Raw genomic sequence first — 12,808 nt, forward strand, 5'->3', positions numbered from 1 at the left:
GAATTTGTCCATTTCTTCCAGGTTGTCCATTTTATTGGCATAGAGTTGCTTGTAGTCATCTCTCATGATCTTTTTATTTCTGCAGTGTCAGTTGTTACCTCTCCTTTTTCATTTCTAATTCTGTTGATTTGAGTCTTCTCCCTTTTTTTCTTGATGAGTCTGGCTATGGTTTATCTATTTTGTTTATCTTCTCAAAGAACCAGCTTTTAGTTTTACTGATCTTTGCTATTGTTTCCTTCATTTCTTTTTCATTTTTTTCTGATCTGATTTTTATGATTTGTTTCCTTCTGCTAGCTTTGGGGTTTTTTTGTTCTTCTTTCCCTAATTGCTTGAGGTGCAAGGTTAGGTTGTTTATTCGAGATGTTTCCTGCTTCTTAAGGTGGGCTTGTATTGCTATAAACTTCCCCCTTAGAACTGCTTTTGCTGCATCCCATAGGTTTTGGGTCGTTGTGTCTCCATTGTCATTTGTTTCTAGGTATTTTTTGATTTCCTCTTTGATTTCTTCAGTGATCACTTCATTATTAAGTAGTGTATTGTTTAGCCTCCATGTGTTTTTCTTTTTTACAGATCTTTTCCTGTAATTAATATCTAGTCTCATGGCGTTGTGGTCAGAAAAGATACTTGATACAATTTCAGTTTTCTTAAATTTACCAAGGCTTGATTTGTGACCCAAGATATGATCTATACTGGAGAATGTTCCATGAGCACTTGAGAAAAATGTGTATTCTGTTGTTTTTGGATGGAGTGTCCTATAAATATCAATTAAGTCCATGTTGTTTAATGTATCATTTAAAGCTTGTGTTTCCTTATTTATTTTCATTTTGGATGATCTGTCCATGGGTGAAAGTGGGGTGTTTAAGTCCCCTACTATGAATGTGTTACTGTCGATTTCCCCTTTTATGGCTGTTAGTATTTGCCTTATGTATTGAGGTGCTCCTATGTTGGGTGCATAAATATTTACAATTGTTATATCTTCTTCTTGGATCGATCCCTTGATCATTATGTAGTGTCCTTCTTTGTCTCTTTTAATAGTCCTTATTTTAAAGTCTATTTTGTCTGATATGAGAATTGCTACTCCAGCTTTCTTTTGGTTTCCATTTGCATGGAATATCTTTTTCCATCCCCTTACTTTCAGTCTGTATGTGTCTCTAGGTCTGAAGTGGGTCTCTTGTAGACAGCATATATAAGGGTCTTGTTTTTGTATCCATTCAGCTAATCTGTGTCTTTTTGTGGGAGCATTTAGTCTATTTACATTTAAGGTAATTATCGATATGTATGTTCCTATTCCCATTTTCTAAATTGTTTTGGGTTCGTTATTATAGGTCTTTTCCTTCTCTTGTGTTTCTTGCCTAGAGAAGTTCCTTTAGCATTTGTTGTAAAGCTGGTTTGGTGGTGCTGAACTCTCTCAGCCTTTGCTTGTCTGTAAAGGTTTTTACATCAAATCTGAATGAGATACTTGCTGGGTAGAGTAATCTTGGTTGCAGGTTTTTCTCCTTCATCACTTTAAATATGTCCTGCCACTCCCTTCTGGCTTGCAGAGTCTCTGCTGAGAGATCAGCTGTTAACCTTATGGGGATTCTATTGTATGTTATTTGGTGTTTTTCCCTTGCTGCTTTTAATATGCTTTCTTTGTATTTAATTTTTGACAGTTTGATTAATATGTGTCTTGGCGTATTTCTCCTTGTATTTATCCTGTATGGGACTCTCTGTGCTTCCTGGACTTGATTAACTATTTCCTTTCCCATATTACGGAAGTTTTCAACTATAATCTCTTCAGATATTTTCTCAGTCCCTTTCTTTTTCTCTTCTTCTTCTGGAACCCCTATAATTCGAATGTTGGTGTGTTTAATGTTGTCCCAGAGGTCTCTGATACTGTCCTCAGTTCTTTTCATTCTTTTTTCTTTCTTCTTCTCTGCAGTAGTTATTTCCACTATTTTATCTTCCAGGTCATTTATCCGTTCTTCTGCCTCAGTTATTATGCTATTGACCCCCTCTAGAGTATTTTTTCATTTCATTTATTGTGTTGTTCATCGTTGCTTGTTTCATCTTTATTTCTTCTAGGTTCTGGTTAAATGTTTCTTGCATTTTGTCTATTCTATCTCCAAGATTTTGGATCATCTTTACTATCATTATTCTGAATCTTTTTCAGGTAGACTGCCTATTTCCTCTTCATTTGTTAGGTCTGGTGCATTTTTATCTTGCTCCTTCATCTGCTGTGTGTTTTTCTGTCTTCTCATTTTGCTTATCTTACTGTGTTTGGGGTCTCCTTTTTGCAGGCTGCAGGTTCGTAGCTCCCGTTGTTTTTGATGTCTGTCTCCAGTGGCTAAGGTTAGTTCAGTGGGTTGTGTAGGCTTCCTGGTGGAGGGGACTAGTGCCTGTGTTGTGGTGGATGAGGCTGGATCTTGTCTTACTAGTTGCCAGGTCCACGTCTGGTGGTGTGTTTTGGGGTGTCTGTGGACTTATTATGATTTTAGGCAGCCTCTCTGCTAATGGGTGGGGTTGTGTTCCTGTTGTGCTAGTTGTTTGGCATAGGTTGTCCAGCACTGTAGCTTGCTGGTCATTGGGTGAAGCTGGGTGCTGGTGTTAAGATGGAGGTCTCTGGGAGAGTTTCGGCATTTGATATTATTTGGAGCTGGGAGGTCTCTTGTTGACCAGTGTCCTGAAGTTGGCTCTCCCACCTCAGAGGCAGAGCCCTGACTCCTGGCTGGAGCACCAAGAACCTTTCTTCCACACGGCTCAGAATAAAAGGGAGAAAAAGTAGAGAGAATTAGTAGAAGTAGGAAGAAAGAAAGAAAGAAAGGAGGGAAGGAAGGAAGAAAGAAAGAAGAAAAGAAAGAAAGAAGGCAAGAAGGAAAGAAAGGAGGGAGGGACGGAGGGAGGGAGGAAGGATGGAAGGAAGGAAGGAGGGAAGGAAGGAAAAAAGACAGAAAGAAGATACAGTAAAATAAAATAAAGTATAATAAAGTTATTGAATTAAAAAATAATTATTTCGGGAAAAAAAGGGAGGGATAGAACCTTAGGACAAATGGTGGAAGCAAAGCTATACAGAGAAAATCTTACACAGTAGCATACAGATACACCCTCACAAAAAGAGGTAAAGGGGAAAAAAATCATAAGTCTTGCTCTCAAAGGCCACCTCCTCAATTTGGAATGATTCGTTGTCTAAAGGAGGGAAGGAAGGAAGGAAGGAAAGAAAGAAAGAAAGAAAGAAAAGAAAGAAAGAAGGTAAAGTATAATAAAATTATTAAAATTAATTATTAAGAAAAAAATTTTTTAAAAAATGGACAGATAGAACCCTAGGACAAATGGTGGAAGCAAAGCTATACAGACAAGATCTCATACAGAAGCATACACATACACACTCACAAAAAGCGAAAAAGGGAAAAAAACATAGCTCTTGCTCTCGAAGTCTACCTCCTCGATTGGGGATGATTCGTTGTCTATTCATGTAGTCCACAGATGCAGGGTACATCAAGTTGATTATGGAGCTTTAATCCGCTGCTTCTGAGGCTGCTGGGAGAGATTTCCCTTTCTCTTCTTTGTTCTCACAGCTCACAGGGGTTCAGCTTTGGATTTGGCCCCGCCTCTGCGTGTAGGTCGCTGGAGGGCGTCTGTTTTTGCTCAGACAGGACGGGGTTAAAGGAGCCGCTGATTCGGGGGCTTTGGCGTGCTCAGGCGGTGGGAGGGAGGGGCACGGCGTGCGGGGCGGGCCTGCGGCGGCCGAGGCCGGCGTGACGTTGCACCAGCGTGAGGCTCGCCGTGCTTCTCCCGGGGAAGTTGTCCGTGGATCCCGGGAACCTGGCAGTGGCGGGCTGCACAGGCTCTCCGGAAGAGGCGTGTGGATAGTGACCTGTGCCCGCACACAGGCCCCTTGGTGGCGGCAGCAGCAGCCTTAGCGTCTCCCGCCCGTCTCTGGGGTCCGTGCTTTTAGCCGCGGCTCGCGCCCGTCCCTGGGGTCCGCGCTTTTAGCCGCAGCTCGCGCCCGTCTCTGGAGCTCCTTTAAGCAGCGCTCTTAAACCCCTCTCCTCGCGCACCAGGAAACAAAGAGGTAAGAAAAAGTCTCCTGCCTCTTCGGCAGGTGCAGACTTTTCCCCGGACTCCCTCCAGGCTAGCTGTGGTGCACTAACCCCTTCAGGCTGTGTTCAAACCGCCAACCCCAGTCCTCTCCCTGCGCTCCGGTCCGAAGCCCGAGCCTCCACTCCCAGCCCCGCCTGCCCTGGCGGGTGAGCAGGCAAGCCTCTCGGGCTGGTGAGTGCCGTTCGGCACCAAACCTCTGTGCGGGAATCTCCCTGCTTTGCCCTCCGCACCTCTGTTGCTGTGCTCTCCCACGGCTCTGAAGCTCCCCCCTCCGCCTCCCGCAGTCTCTGCCCGCGAAGGGGCTTCCTAGTGTGTGGAAAGCTTTCCTCCTTCACAGCTCCCTCCCACTGGTGCAGGTGCCGTCCCTATTCTTTTGTCTCTGTTTTTTCTTTTGCCCTACCCAGGTACGTGGGGAGTTTCTTGCCTTTTGGGAGGTCTGAGGTCTTCTGCCAGCCTTCAGTAGGTGTTCTGTAGGAGTTGTTCCACGTGTAGATGTATTTCTGGTGTATCTGGGGGGAAGAAGGTGATCTCCGCGTCTTACTCTTCCGCCATCTTCAGGGTCCCCCCAGAAATTATATTATACCCAATTTTAAAGATTATAAAAAGAGAAGTTAAATGACTTACCTGAGATCATCCAGCTAATAATTGGTGGAATCAGCTTTAGAACCAAGCTCTTCCTAATTTGTTTCTCAATCTCTGTCAATTACGTGATAGTGACCACCTGGAAGAAAGGATTGCTAGATTCCAAGTAATCTCCTGGAACCTTGTTGATTACTTAAAAGTATCACCTAGAGAAGGAACATGGTATAAAGAGAGGGCAATAGGTAAAAATTCAGAGGGTGAGAGTTAGAGCCCTAGAATAGATTTTAGTGATGCTTCTAACCAGATGGAAATCAATCTCAGTTTCCTCATCTGTAAAATTGAAATGACCATAACTTCCCTAACCATACCCCCAAATTGCTGTGATCAAAGAGATTTCTAAACAACAAATCATTATCTAATTGTAGAGTATTATCAAAAAATTGCACAATAATAGATGTAAAGAAGACACTACATCCTGTCTTTGTGGTTAGGTACCTGGTATGTCTTTACACAGTAGTGAAGAGATACATGTTCTAACCTTGGCTTGCTGCTACTTGACTGTCTTTGAAAAACTCCCATAACCTTTGTCTGTTTCCTCATCTACAATATCAGGATGAACTATATAATCTCTAAAGCCTTTTCTGTGTTGAAGGTCTGTGATACTAAGTGAATCCAACCCTACTTTTTGGCTTAGACCCCCTAATCATCAGCAAAATAAATTGCAGAGACAGCTGGCTAGGGTTAGGTGTACAGTCTCTGGCCACAGAAGAGCATAAAACTAAGGGGACCACACAGACATCAAACAGATGACGGGGCCCTCATTAGCAATGTGCTGAAGCCAGTGATATCCAGGGACAATTGCAGCTGGCGTTTCCTCAACATTAGGATGTCTGTTCAATTCATTTCTCTGTGCTAGCTCAGTCTGAACTCATCCTCTGCAAACTCAAGAAAGCACTCCTTGTTTAATAATCAGATTTTGGAAAATAATCATTAAGTTCACTCTTTATAGAGCATCCACTATGTGTATAGCAGCATGCTATGCAATGGCAAGCATTAAAAAATGAATGCTTCTGATTTGGAAGGAGTCTGCCCTTTGATACCAGAGGGCTTCGCGTTCAGGGCCCCATCTGTTGCTTATCGGCTATATCTCTTCTATATGCCATTATGTTCACTGACTAACACCACAACTGACACAAAGTAGATGCTTATTATGTGTTAACTAAATAGATATCTTTTGGCTGTGTCATTTTTTCTCTAAGTTTCTTCAGATAAAACGGGAATAGTGACACCCAATTTACAGAGGCATTGTGAGGATTAAATGAGATAAGAAGAAAAAGTCCTTTGCATGGTAAAATCACTCAGTAAACATACATTTCCTTCTCTTGCACAAACTCGCCTACCTTTTCTTTTATTCTAGGGTGGGGGAATTATTGAGGACATTTACCAACATGGATGTTAAAGTAAAATCATCTATGTTATAAGTAAAGCAAATAAGCCAAAGGAGCACTTAATTCAGACTGAACAATGAATATGATGAAAAACAAACAAAATCTGTGCAAGTAATTGAAAGCCAGTGAGGTAACCAGTTCAGTCAGAGAGACACACATGTACATAAGCCAGATACCAAACAAGGTGGATGCCCATCTCCCTGTACTGACTGCCTACCACACTGATCAAAAGCTGGTAAGTATGCACACAATTGCAGGGATTGCACAGAATTAAAGAGTACCCTGGATTAGAATTACAGAGAATGCACTGGAGAAGTATGCAGAGTCACCAAACAGCAGGGATTTTGTGTCTTTGTTTTTTAATAAAAATGGCAAGCATCTCTGAGGCCACCTCAAAGAGAAGATTCAGCCTACCATTTGTCTACTTTTCTTCTTTCTCTTTTACACATGGGCTAGACTCTAGGATATTTGCAAAACAGAGCATTTCAAGAATTCAGCAGTGATTAGGACCTTTCAGACTTCTTCAATGGTGTTCACAAATGGAATGTGGAGTTCAGGAGTCAGGCAACTCAAGTTGAAGCTTTGGTAATGGCATCTGTTATCTCTGAGTGTTCAAATTAGTCAATGATCTTTATCAGTAAAATGGGCTTGGTACTAATAGTGATTTTGCATGTTAGTTGTTAGAGTCAAGTGAAATATTGTAAATGAAACCACTGTAAAGAATAAAATGTCTTTTCATACTAATTATCATTTATTTTTACTTACTGGATTATTAGCTGTTTTATTGCTGGAGACTAGACAGCAGATGTGACTTTTTGCAATATAGTAACCAATTTCTATTCTGAAAGGTAATTACTTATTAATAATTCTATAGATGCAATTTCTATACATGGTTACCAAGAAGAATTTTGAGTTTGTGATTTTAAAACACTGAATCTAAAATATGGATACATATTAACCATATGATGATGATGATAAATTCTTTTGGAGTATTAACTACCTCATTTGATGCTCAAAGCATGACTTGTAGTAGAATCCCATTTTATAGTTGAGGGTATTGAGAAATTAATAAAAGGGCACTGAAAATTTCAGACGTAACTTTCTCTTTCTTTCTTTTTCTCTTTCTTTTACTCTGGGGCAAGAAAACCATCCAGTCACTTTTTATGACATTGCTCATTGCATACAATCCCGAGACAAAATAGCTCTTTCAAGGTTTGTGAAAAAAAGTCATTCAGATTTTTATAATGCTTTCATATAGATATTTTATTTATCTTAAAGTGATTATCCCCATTAATTGGGCTCCAGAAAGCACATTATTTTTTTTGTCAGTAGAGTTAAAATGTATATGGTTATTAGTGTTTCATATTTCAAAAAAGAAAGCAATTGTCTTGATAAATCCAATAGAAATTTTTGAAAAAAATATTTCTCTGCAGAGAAATTATTTCTATAGAATACTTTGCACAAAGAAAATACTCCAGTGACAAAAGCCTCCCTTGTTTCTGATATCAATGTCTATATTTTTCTCTCCAGGAGAGAAAAAAAAAAGATTATCAGAAATTGTGATTTCTTTAGTGATTTTGAGAAAAGAGCCTTTTCACCATGTACACTTTGACAATCTCTGTGAAACCAATTCATGATTAATCGTAACTGCAAGCTATTGATGTTTACAGGGACTAATATATTAGAATAGTAGACTTGGCCATGACAGCTTCATCTATTTCTCAGCATATTGGGTAGCATGGATAGACAACAAGCAAATCAACTGTGTATAATCATGAGACCTAACTTGAAGTTTCTATATGGGATCGACAAAATTACTGGTGTTAAGGACTGTGATTACTTCTTTCCAACCTCATTAACTGAAATAATTTTAGCTCACTGACTTAATCATGAGATTTTCCTAAACCATAATTATATTTTTAAAAATTTTGACATATTAGTGCATATTCTCATAAGGTAATGATTGCTGCAAAACGTAGTTAGAATTAAGCTTTACAATGCATTTTGAAGTTCAGTGGGAGATAGGTTTTATAAAACCTGTCTGCAGTCTCCTGGTCATTTGAATCCTGGAATCTCTGCAGGCTTCTATACATATTTTGAATAAAGCGCAAAACCTACACTCTATACTTTGACCCCTTTTGGATACAAAGAGGAAGGGAATAAATATGTACATGGATTCCGTGTGCCTGTTATTCTACTAAGGCTTTGTTCTTATGTATTCTCATTTTATCCCTCGGTAACCATGTGAAGGGAAAAAAAGGGCCAAGATGCATTGAAAAGTTACTATATGCTAGGATTTATAAAGGAAATATCCTATTCCATTCTTTCATTAATCTTATTGGGCATTGTTCCAATTTTATACATGAAGAAACTAAGTCGCAGAAGTTTAGTGACTTGTGTTGGGTCCCACAGGTTGAAAGTGAATGGTTCAGGGATAGAACTTGGTCTTCTGATGTAAAGTCTCAGGTCTCTCCCTTCACATTGCAGCTGACAGCCTGCCAAGGGCTGCTGCAGATTTAATGCATGTTTGGGCCCTATTTTGAAACCCTTTAACTCTTCCAGCTGATTTCTTTTGATCCTCTGCCACAGACACGGGCCATGATGAACAAAATTCTATGTTGAGGTGTCAGGTATAGGGAAAAGATTTAGAAGGAATTAGATATCCTGGCTGGGACATACAAGAACAAAGGAAATTTGTTGAAAATTAGGCACTTTAGATGGGTGAGTTCTCAGCAGGAGAAGAACATGAAGGAGTTACCAGATTATCTTCCTATCATTAAATCAAGGCTCTAATGGATAGAAAGAACCACATGTTCCAAAAAAGAATACATCAAATGATAGCTCTGGCACACCTACCGTGTGTCCATAATATGAAAAAGACATGGTATCTGCATTAATCAAAGTAATTCTAGCTGCACAAACAGAAAACCTTTAGATTTCCAGTGGCTTGAAACAATCTAAGTTTATTTTTTACTTATCATAGTTTGATGTATTGCTCCTAGTTAGGTGGCACTCAGGGACCCAAGTGTCTTCCTGGTTCTACTCTCCAGTAGACACTAGGGGCTTTCTCTATTCAGCCAGCAAATACGGGAAGAGACTATAGCAAAAGCAAACTTGCTTTTTGACTGTGTTGGTTAGCAATGATGTACCTTGCTTCAACTCATATCATGTTGGCTAGGACTAATCACAGGGTCCTGTCTAGGTACAGGAGGAGGCAGGAAATGTAGCCCCTGATTGAGTAGACACTTGCCTACCATAACTCCACCCTTGAGGGGAGCAAGAATCACTGCATGTGGGCTCGCTGTCTCTACCACAGTTTCTACTTACTATCTTACAGGGCATATTACTGTATATGGAACAAATAGAGAAAGATAAAAAGCAAATAGTCCGTTGCCAAAACTAAAAATAGATGGGGTGAAGGTGAGGAAGAAGAATGTGTTAAGGTACTATCATGAAGTATAGACAATGGATGTTCCTGGAGTTCAGGATGTTGTTGGAAGGAGTTAAGGATATTTTAATTTTTCCTTGGATGAGTAAAATCATTAAAATGAGTGGGACTCCAGAATTAGGGAGGAAACAGACATTTATGAAACGTAGTGATCAAGAAATCCGTCAAACACTTTACACATGGCATCAAATTTAACCATCAAAACCATCATGGAAATTTGATATTATTAAGTCTCTTTTTTTAAGAGAAAAAGAATTAAAAACTAAGAGCGATGTAGACACTTGACTGACATGCATACCTAATAAATGGCATAGTGTAGGGGGAAAACACATTCTTCCTGTGTGTCCTCTGCTCTCAAAATTCTATGACAACACTATTCCACTTCTGACACCAGATGGTTAGGTTTTCCATATATCAAGCAATTCTGTGACAACAGCTGCATGTCCTACAGTTTAATTCAATTTTGACACTATCTACCTGGAGATAGCCTCAGAACCCACAAGCTACGGGCTCAGTCTCATTAGGCAGCTCCCCACCCACACTTCAGATGCCTATTGCAAATCCAGGTTGTCACCTTGCTATAGACTGGAGGTTCCAATGACCCCTTCCTTGAGTTCAGTTAATTTTCTAGAGCAGCTCACAGAACTTAAGAAAACATTTTACTTTCTAGAGTATTAGTTTATTATAAAAGGACACAACTCAAAAACAGCCAGGTGGAAAATATATATAGAACAGATATGTGGGAAGGGATGCAGAGCTTCCATGCCCAGTTTGGATGTGCTTCCCTCCCCACATCTCCAGGTGTTCACCAACAAGGAAGCTTTCTGAACACATCATTTTGGGTTGTTATGGAGGATTCATTTCATAGGCATAATTGATTAAATCATTGGTCCTTGGTGATTGAATTCAATTTCCAGCTCCTCTCTTATCCTGGTTAGGAGGTGGGGGTGGGAGTGGGGAGAGGGAGTAGGACTGAAAGTTCCACCCCTCTAATCCCATGATTTGTTCTCCTGGTAAAGGGCCCCCATCCTTAAACGTTTTTCAAAAGTCATTTCATTAACATAAACTCAGTTGTGGTTCAAAGGGGTTTGTTATAAATATCAAGACATTTTATGGCTCTTATCACTTAGGAAATTCCAAGGGTTTTAAGAGCTCTGTGCCAGAAACAAGACAAGACCAAATATATATTTCTCATTATAATTCACAATATCTTACAAACTATATCCCACACCAAATTCTGTACAGATCCAAATCTCATATACCATGAGCAAATAGAGATGAATTGAAATCTCTTGAAAGGCTCTGTTCCAGATACAATTGCTTTTGATTAACTTTTCACTCCAGTTTCTAGAGTCATGCGTATGTCAGCCATAATGGGAGAGGATTAGGGAGCGGGGCTCAGGGGAAGATCTACTTGGATAATACATCATACCACGAGTAAATTTTCTCTGATAATAGCTTAAAATGCAAGCGGTTGTGGAGAGGAGTGACATAGAAAGCACTTAGGAAGAGAGAAAGTCCTGGCAGATACTTAATGCCTACTATATACAAGAAACTCTGGCAGGTACTTACTATATTATTTCTCATTGAACCTTCACGTATCACTGTGCTAATGGTATTAATATCCTCTGTTTTACATACATAAAGAGACAGAGAAATCTAGGTTATACAACCCCTAATGTTACAAAAGAGAGTAACATTTGTGCCTGAATTTGAATTCACATTTGTCTGACATAAACTTTCAGATATAACATGATGATATGGTATAAAGAGAAACTAGATACACAAAAGGGGTGTCTGACTATCAAACCTTCAGATGAACAAAGAGACCATGGGAACAACAGGGAAAAGAGAGCAAGGACATATTATGGTTTTTTTTTTTTTTTTCCTTTGGTTTTGGTTTCTTTCCAGCTCTATGGAAGAACACAGAGGACAAAGATAATATTTGCTAAGGAAAAATAGGTATATTGTGGCTAAACTCCAAAAATAATTTTACAGGCTAAGATTTGAGACAAATTTCTAACTAAAATATATTCTGTAGGCATAAAAGCAATGCAAAGTGAAGTACTTGGTTAAAAAACAAAACAAAATGAATGAATTAGAGACAGTTAGTTGGATAAGGAGTATGGAATCCTGGATTTAGAGCAATCAGCATGAAAAATAGCTATGGGCTCAGTTGAGTAAGGTACTTAAATAGACTTAAAAAGTAACTGTGAATTTTGACTGCATTAGGAGAATCACAGAGGACTGATGATGGGAGGCATCATCTCTTTGAGGTAGAAGCCTTGTCTCTCTTATTTTCCACCATACTCACCAGGAGACAGACCCCATCAGAGAGTTTAAGTGCTTAAAAAAAATTTGTTAAGTGAATGAGTAAATGAATGAATGCCATTTGAATCTGATCATGTGACTTATTGACTCATGGAGTTTTCGTTTCACTTTTTTTTTTTTTTTTTGTGGTACGCGGGCCTCTCTCCACTGTGGCCTCTCCCGCTGCGGAGCATAGGCTCCGGACGCGCAGGCTCAGCGGCCATGGCTCACGGGCCTAGCTGCTCCACGGCATGTGGGATCTTCCTGGACCAGGGCACGAACCCGTGTCCCCTGCATTGGCAGGTGGACTCTCAACCACTGCGCCACCAGGGAAGCCCTTCGGTTCACTTTTAAGGATCTAAGCCAAGAGAGCCAAGATTTATTCATGTATGTTACAAATACTTATTGAGCCTCCATAATATATCAGGTACTCTGCTAGATATTGGAGATAAAATAATGCCAAGACAGGATCTGTTCCTCATGGAGCCAATACTTCGAAATGGATGCAGAGATGGAAAAGTGTCTCTAACTTGTGCCGTATTAGAAAGAGTTGAAGAGAGCACCTTGAACTGTAGAGAAGTACATTTTAGGATATGTGGGTCCAGAAGATAAATATCTTGAGTTATTTGAAGTGATGCCATGTGGGGAGAAACATCACTCGTTGTAGTTCCAAAAATCATAACTAGGTATTCCAGATAGAGGTTATAGGAAAGCAACATTCTACCTAATATTAACGGAAAACCTTTTAAACAATGATTCCTCTCCAAAATGGAAGCTCTGACTCCAGAAGTGATGAGTTCCTTTTTACAAATGAATTGGGGAAAGGTTAATATCTTTAATAATTACATAGTTATTACAAAAGTAAGTTGTAAAAGTGTCTTGGGCACTTATTTGAATGTTTGTAAAAATTTCAGTTGTTGGTATTAGTATATAGTAGTAAAGG

General features: G+C 39.6%; 1 long non-coding RNA gene across 1 annotated transcript in view; it reads left to right on the top strand.

Moving 5' to 3' along the window:
* The first annotated feature begins 2,658 nt into the window (after positions 1-2,658).
* Positions 2,659-12,808, top strand: part of LOC309965951 — a 302,218-nt gene continuing 292,068 nt past the window's right edge. Inside the window, exon 1 of the long non-coding RNA XR_014326418.1 lies at positions 2,659-2,757. This is a non-coding gene — a long non-coding RNA (uncharacterized lncRNA). The remainder of the gene's footprint in view (positions 2,758-12,808) is intronic.

This window comes from Leucopleurus acutus (genome assembly GCF_964270905.1).
Source record: "Leucopleurus acutus genome assembly, chromosome: 8".
NCBI classification, from domain to species: Eukaryota; Metazoa; Chordata; class Mammalia; order Artiodactyla; family Delphinidae; genus Leucopleurus; species Leucopleurus acutus.